Raw genomic sequence first — 8,381 nt, forward strand, 5'->3', positions numbered from 1 at the left:
TTTTATTGGAAACTGTGTCCCTTGAGAAGCCCTCTGCTCTATGTTTGAAAGATCGCTAGCAGTCACCAGCAACAGGGCAAAAGGCATGGGACAAATTCTCCCTCACAGCCCTCAGAAGAAACCAGCCCTGCAGACACTTCAGTTGCAGACTTCTGGCCACTAGAGCCATAAGACAATCCGTTTCTGTTGTGTAAGCCCCTTGGTTTGTGGTTCTGTGTTACAGCAGCCTTAGCAGACTACATGGCTCCTCTGCTTAATTTGTGTAGACCCCTTCTTCTGCTACTCTGAAATTAATCAGTTTCCAGGAGGACTGCTGCCTTTAGTCCTGCTCACCCAAGTCTACCACCTCCTCCTTTCTGGCTTCTGTCCGATTTTAGCTATTCCTAGAAGCCCTGATTCATGTCTTGGAGGCTGTGGATCTGCTTCCAATTTTGCTGAACGTCAAGTTCATTGATTTGGTCATCTCTGATGCTCTTGTATGACTCAAAGGAGGAAAAACAGCCAGTTGCTAAACCTATGTCACCATGTTCATCCCAGAAGTCCTGAAGCTGCAGATTTAACTCCACAAGTCCAAGTAATGAGTTCGCCAAGCACATGGAAAGTTATTTTCCCACTGTGATAATTACATAGCACTTCTCATCTTCCTGGCACTTGGGCACCACTTAACAATGACTCCTTCTAATATGTTGGAGCAATTCAGAATAAAAATCACACATTTTTATTTGCCTAAATGAGATAATTACCAATATTAGGAGACAAGAAATACTTGAGGGATGGAAGCGAATAATTAAATTGTGGTATAAATATTTCGAGACCTGATGTGCCTTTGTTTTTATGAGAGTGAAGAAGTTAAAGCTTCATTAGGAAGCACATTTTATTTCTCTCTTACAGGTGAAAAACAGATTCTGACAAGAAGGTTCTTGTCCAGGCAAACAGTGATTAGCCAATAATCTATACTGAAATTAATGTGAGAACTGTATAAACTCAGAGTATTAACAATTTTGAAAATTCTTAAATCTACTTTCCTTCTCTATTAAAAAAAAATTGCTGATAGCAGCACTTGGTACCTCAAAGGCATCATTCCAAATACCAGTAACCATTGTCCACTGTGCTGGATAAAAGGCCTAGGTCAGTGGTTCTCAAACTTACTGGTTCCAGATCCCTTTATGCTCCTAAAAATTATAGGGGACCCCACAGGGTTTTTGTTTATCTGGTTATAGCTAGTGATAGTTACCATACTCGAATTAAAATTGAGAAAAATTCAAAATATTTATAAATTGATTTAAAAGTAACAATAATAAATCCATAAGATGTTAACAACATAGACAAAATAATTTTATGAAAAATAACTATATTTTCCAAAATTAAAAAGAAATAGCAAGAATAGTGGCATGCTTTATATTTACTTATGTATTTCTCTCGTATATTTAGATAGCAAAGATACCGTACAATTTTCTATATATTATTTTCTAATGATATCTATAAATATCATTATTTATCACTCAATTTGCCCTTAGTTTATTCAACTTCTTTGCAACTATTACTTATTCCAAAGCTCAGTTTTGTTTGGGGTGGAGGGGAAATGAAATTGATTCATCACATAGCTTAAATGTTCTACTGACTTTTACTTATAGTCTATGAAGCAGAATTCAAATTTCCAGATTTGTTCTTGCAGGTATATAATAAATTCCTTAAGTAGTACACAGATTAATATACAAGGAAATAACAGTTCTATTGAACTGCAGTCTTTGGGCAGACCACTATTTCTTTAAAGTAGTTGTGTTGTTTTAAAGACTCCGTCCTCTGTGATTTCAACAAAACCACAAAATGTGCCATGTGGGACTTTTTAAAGATTCGAATGCCATCCAGAATTTATAAGAAAAAACCATTTGAAGTGATGGTTATGGGAGTCTTTTGAACAAATGAAGTTCGTTTTGCAATATTTCAAGAGAATATTAAAGGAAAGCAGCTGGGTTCTATTTTATTAAGGAGTGCTTCCAGCCAAAAATTTTTGCCCATGAAGGGGGTGCGGAGACAGACAAATTTGAGTATTCTATCCATATTTTTCAGATGTCTCACAACTGATAAAACAGTCTAATGAGGAGACTAGTAGGGATTTGAACTGATGTTTCACTAATCCTTTTATTTCTGGGATGTAATGAATACGTCATATTACAGATTCATTCATCTGCTATGAATGCTTTTATTTACAGTCAGATTTTTCTTGGTAGAAGTCTTTAAAAATTATTCCCTTCAATAGTGCTAAGATAAGAAACACAAACTGGAATCAAGATTGCCGGGAGAAATATCAGTAACCTCAGATATGCAGATGACACCACCCTTATGGCAGAAAGTGAAGAGGAACTCAAAAGCCTCTTGATGACAGTGAGAGTGGAGAGTGAAAAAGTTGGCTTAAAGCTCAACATTCAGAAAACAAAGATCATGGCATCCGGTCCCATCACTTCATGGGAAATAGATGGGGAAACAGTGGAAACAGTCAGACTTTATTTTTGGGGCTCCAAAATCACTACAGATGGTGATTGCAGCCATGAAATTAAAAGACGCTTACTCCTTGGAAGGAAAGTTATGACCAACCTAGATAGCATATTCAAAAGCAGAGACATTACTTTGCCAACAAAGGTCCGTCTAGTCAAGACTATGGTTTTTCCTGTGGTCATGTATGGATGTGAGAGTTGGACTGTGAAGAAGGCTGAGCGCCGAAGAGTTGATGCTTTTGAACTGTGGTGTTGGAGAAGACTCTTGAGAGTCCCATGGACTGCAAGGAGATCCAACCAGTCCATTCTGAAGGAGATCAGCCCTGGGATTTCTTTGGAAGGAATGATGCTAATGCTGAAACTCCAATTCTTTGGCCACCTCATGCGAAGAGTTGACTCATTGGAAAAAACTCTGATGCTGGGAGGGATTGGGGGCAGGAGGAGAAGGGGACGCCAGAGGATGAGATGGCTGGATGGCATCGCTGACTCGATGGACGTGAGTCTGGGTGAACTCCGGGAGTTGGTGATGGACAGGGAGGCCTGGTGTGCTGCGATTCATGGGGTTGCAAAGAGTCGGACACGACTGAGCCACTGATTTGATCTGATCTGAAAAAAAGTATAACATAGAAGAGCACATTTTAACCAGAAATTGTGGTGTGAAAGGTCAAATTAAAATAGCATGTAATGAAATAATGTCAGTTGGGGTGGGAGTAGGGATGAAGTAGACATAGGCTTATAAAATCTTCAGGGAAGCTTAGAGCAGATGTAGAAAATCCTTTCCAGGGAATTAATATAATTTAAACAGCATCTATTAAAAATATAATTAGTGTGACTTCCCTGGTGGTCCAGTGGTTTAGATTCTGCAGTTCCAGTGCACGGGGGCAGGGGTTCCATCCCTGGTATGGGAAACTCAGATCCCGAATGTTGCATGATGGAGCCAAAAAACAAACAAAAAAAATAATAAAATAAATTGGGGTTTGCTTTTAAAAATGAAAATATATAATTAGCTCTTTATCTCATACTACTTTACAAATAAATTTCTAATCAATTATAGCTAGTACTTGGGCTTCCCTGGTGGCTTAGCAGTAAAGAATTCGCTGGCAATGCAGGAGACACCGGTTCGATTCCTGGGTGAGGAAGATCCCCTGGAGAAGGAAATGGCAACCCATTCCAGTATTCTTGCCTGGAGAATCCCATGGACGAAGAGCCTGGTGGGCTACATTACAGTTCATGGGGTTGCAAGAACTGGACTTGACTTGGCGACTAAACCACCACCACTATAGCTAATATTCACTGACGGCTGACCCTAGGCCCTGCTGAAAGGCTTAATGTGAATAAAGCCATGAAATCCTCACAATATTCCACTAGAAAAGTATTATTATCTTCTCCATTTCATAGTCGAGGGCAGGGTTGGGTCCTCAAATCCCTGGGCCACGGACCAGTACCAGTCTGTGGACTGTTGGGAACAGGGACTCACAGCAGGAGGTGAGTAGCGCACAAGTCAGTGAGCAAAGCTTCATCTCACAATACTGCCTGAGCTCCACTTCCTGTCAGATCAGCAGTGGCATTAGTCTCATAGGAGCACAAACCCTACTGTGAACTGCATATTCGAGGGATCTAGGTTGCATGCTCCTTGTGAGAATCTAAAGCCTGATGATCTGAGGTGGATCTGAAATGGTAATGCTAGCACTAAGTGACTGCAAATACAGATTACCATTAGCAAAGAGGTTTGACTGCACAGAGACCATAATAAATCAGATGCTTGCAGACTCATATCAAAACCCTATTAGGGAGAGGCAAGTGACAATTAAGCTGCATCTGGTGGCAGGCTTGACAGTGGAAAGTGAGTTGCTGTACTTCAATTGTACAGCTGCACGTGGTTGGCAGGCTTAAGAATCCAACACTTTTTTAGTCCATGTGTGGCCCACCCATTATTTTGTTTACCACTTCCATCCATGCCTCTCCAGCACTGTGTACTTGTCTCAGTCACAGTTTTGGTAAGTCCATAAGCTAACCCTAGCCAAAATGAGTAAAAGACAAACATTGCTGAAGAGGTTCTTTGAAAAGGAGGAAAGACCCAATGGTGAGACAGCAGAAGAGTCTAAAACTGCCAACAAAAAGAAAACTGCAGTTTCAAAGAAAATATCCAGAGTCCTACTTAAATTATGGCTTCATTGCAACAGGTGATTCACATTCTCTAAGTCCACTTTATACAATATGTGGTGACTGGCTATCCAATGAAGCCATGAAATCTTCACAACTGCTTTGCCACATGAAGACCAACACACTGTATTAGAAGACAAGCCTTTGGAGATTTTCAAAAGGAAAAGGGGGAAAAAAAAAAGTGAACATGAAGAACAGAAGCAATTATTGAGGCCACCATGGTAAAGAATCCACCTGCAATGCAGGAGACCAGGGTTCAAAATCTGGGTCGGGAAGATCCTCTGGAGAAGGGAATGGCAATCCACTCCAGTATTCCTGCCTGGAGAATCCCATGGACAGAGGAGCCTGGCAGACTATAGTCAGTGGGGTTGGAAAGAGTCGAACGCCACTGACACACACACACACACACACACACACACACACACCACTTCATTAGATGTGTCTGTATGGAGAGCATCATTCTTAGTGGCGAACTATATGGCTAAAACTAAGAAACCTTTTATTATTGGTGAAAAGCTAATCCTGCCTGCTGCTAAGGACATTTGTTGTGAACTTCTGGGAGAGACTGCAGTTCAAAAGATGACATGTGCTCCTCTTTTGGCTAGCACCAGAGCTTCCCTGGTGGCTCGGATGGTAAAGAATCTGCCTGCAATGCAGAAGAGCTGGGTTTGATCCCTGGGTGGTGAAGATCCCCTGGAGAAGGGAATGGCAATCCACTCCAGTATTCTTGCCTGGAGAATCCCATGAACAGAGGAGCCTGGCAAGCTATAGTCCATGGGGTTGCAGAGAGTCAGGCATGACTGAGCGTGCACACATAGCTAGATGAATTGATGAAATAGCAGAGGATATTGAGGCACAACTGTTGGGATTAACGAGTCACCGTGGTATGGAATCCAGGTTAATGAGTCTACAGGTGTTGATAAGAAGGCAACAATACTTGTTTTTATGTGACATATTTTTCAAGAGAATGTGCATGAAAATATGTCATGTGGGCTTTTGTTGCCACCAACCCTACAGCTGCAGAACTATTCAAGTCTTTGAATGATTACCTATCAGGAAAACTGCACTGTTCATTTTGTTTTGGAGCAGATGGAGCGCTGGCTATGACTGGACAGCTTTCTGGTTTCACTACGTGCTTCAAAGAGGTCACTTCTGAATATGAGTGTACACACTGTGTCATCCACAGAGAAATGCTGGCTAGCCATAAAATGTCACCTGACCTTAACAACTTTTTGCAGGATGTGGTTAACATTATCAACCACATTAGAGTGTATGCACTTGGGCTTCCCTGGTGGCTCAGTGGTAGAGAATCTGCCTGCCAATGCAGGAGACACAGGTTCGATCCCTGGTCCGGGAGGATACCACATGCCATGGAGTGACTAAGCCTGTGTGCCACAACTATTGAGCCTGTGCTCTAGAGCCTGGGAATCACAACTACAGAAGCTAGCATGCCCTAGAGTCTGTGCTCCACAACAAGAGAAGCCACTGCAATGAAAAGACGGAGCACCAAAACTAGAGTAGCCCAGGCTTCCCGCAACTAGAGAAAAGCCTGCACAGCAACAAAGACCTGGCACAGCCAAAAGTAAATAAATAAAATAATAAAAAGTACATACCCTTAACTCATGTCTCTGTTCATGCAGCTCTGTGAGGAGATGGACGCAGAGTACACATGTCTTCTCTGATAAAGAGAAGTGAGAGAGCTTTCTAAAGGTAGATCACTGGCCAGTTTTTGAGTGACAAAGGCTAATCCAGAGATTTCTTTTAGAAAAACAGTCACCACTGGCAGCACATTTCAGTGACACAGAATGGGTTGCAAAACTTGCTCCCTTGTGTGACATATTCACCCTGCTCAGGAAACTCATTCTGTCACTTCAGGGAAGAGTGACAACTGCCTTCAAACTGGCAGATAAAGTGGCTGCATTCAAAGCCAATTTGGAATTATGGGGCTAATGAGTGAGCACTGGGATTTTTAACACGTTTCAAACATTAGCAGAGATTTTTGGAAGACACTGAGCCAGGGCCTTCTTTCTCCCAGCTGGTGCATGATCATCTATCACGGCATTCCAAAGAATTGGAGCTTTACTATTCAGCCTCAACAGACCCCTGAACTGGGAAGGAACGGGTCTGTGACCCACTTGTGAATGTCAGGTGAATCGACTTTGTCTGTGCTAGAAAAGGATCAACAGTGTGCAATTGCAAATAACAGTGGCCTTGAAAGTATGTTTGAGACAACTTCAAATCTCCAGACATTCTGGATTAAAGTCAAGGTGGAATATCCTGCTGCTGCTGCTAAGTCGCTTCAGTTTTGTCCGACTCTGTGCGACCCCAGAAACGCAGCCCACCAGGTTCCCCCGTCCCTGGGATTCTCCAGGCAAGAACACTGGAGTGGGTTGCCATTTCCTTCTCTGATGCGTGAAAGTGGAAAGTGAAAGTGAAGTTGCTCAGTCGTGTCCGACTCTTTTCGGCCCCATGGACTGCAGCCTACCAGGCTCCTCCGTCCATGGGATTTTCCAGGCAAGAGTACCGGAGTGGGTTGCCATGGCAATGTACTCCAGTACTCTTGCCTGGAGAATTCCAGGGACAGAGGAACCTGGTGGGCTACAGTCCATAGAGTCACACAGAGTTGGGCATGACTGAAATGACTTAGTATGCATGCATGCATCTTTCTGAGCCTGGGTTATGTGCAGTAACAGCAACCAAAACAAGATTATGGAGTAGACTGGACTTGAGCAATACACTTTGGGTGTCACTGTCTCCCATTATCCCCAGATGGGAGCATCTAGTTGCAGGAAAAGAAACTCAGGGCTCCCACTGATTCTGAATTATGGTGAGTTGTACAGTTATTTCATTATATATCACAATGTAACAATAATAGAAGTAAAGTGCACAATAAATATGCGCTTGCTGCTGCTGCTAAGTCGCTTCAGTCGTGTCCAACTCTGTGAGACCCCGTAGGTGGCAGCCCACCAGGTTCCCCCATCCCTGGGATTCTCCAGGCAAGAACACTGGAGTGGGGTGCCATTGCCTTCTCTGAAATATGCACGTGAATCATCCCCAAACCACCCCCTCACCTCTGCACTATTGGTCTCTGGAAATATTTCCTTAACAAAACCCGTCCCTGGTGCCAAAAAGGTTGAGGACCACTGGTTTTAAGGATGAAATGATTGAAAAAAAAGTGATTAAATCCATGCATAGAACACAGTTAGGGTTATGGAATTTTTTTTTTTTTGGAGCATGTGGAATTATTATTACTCCTTAGTAAGTGGAGAAATGTCATAATTTATTGAGTTAAATTGCTACCGCTGCATTCCATTCTTCACTGTAGCTTGGCTTTAGTATGGCCTCCGAGAGAGTTTGAGAGTATTATCCGAACTAGGATAATTGTCTGCAGACAATGCTTTCAGTGTCGCAGAAGTAAACAAGCCTCTGCTCTTCTAGAATTTATATTTAGTGAGGGAAATAAATAATCAACAAATCAATAAATAATTTCAGGCAGTGTTCATTGAAACCTTGCCCATGTAATAAACTTTACACTAAATTTACTGTGGTTTTCAGCTAAGAAAGGCAGAAGGGAAGGCATTTCTGTTTCCTAAAAGGAAGTGTATTTTCCAAAGAATAAAACAACATCTTTTCATAAAAAGATAAAAGTCCTAAGTCTCATACAGACAAAAAATGAACAGTGTAAAACATTTTATTTACTCATTAACGAGGGGATCAGTGAAA

The sequence above is a fragment of the Bos indicus genome, chromosome 11 (genome assembly GCF_029378745.1).
Source record: "Bos indicus isolate NIAB-ARS_2022 breed Sahiwal x Tharparkar chromosome 11, NIAB-ARS_B.indTharparkar_mat_pri_1.0, whole genome shotgun sequence".
NCBI classification, from domain to species: domain Eukaryota; kingdom Metazoa; phylum Chordata; class Mammalia; order Artiodactyla; family Bovidae; genus Bos; species Bos indicus.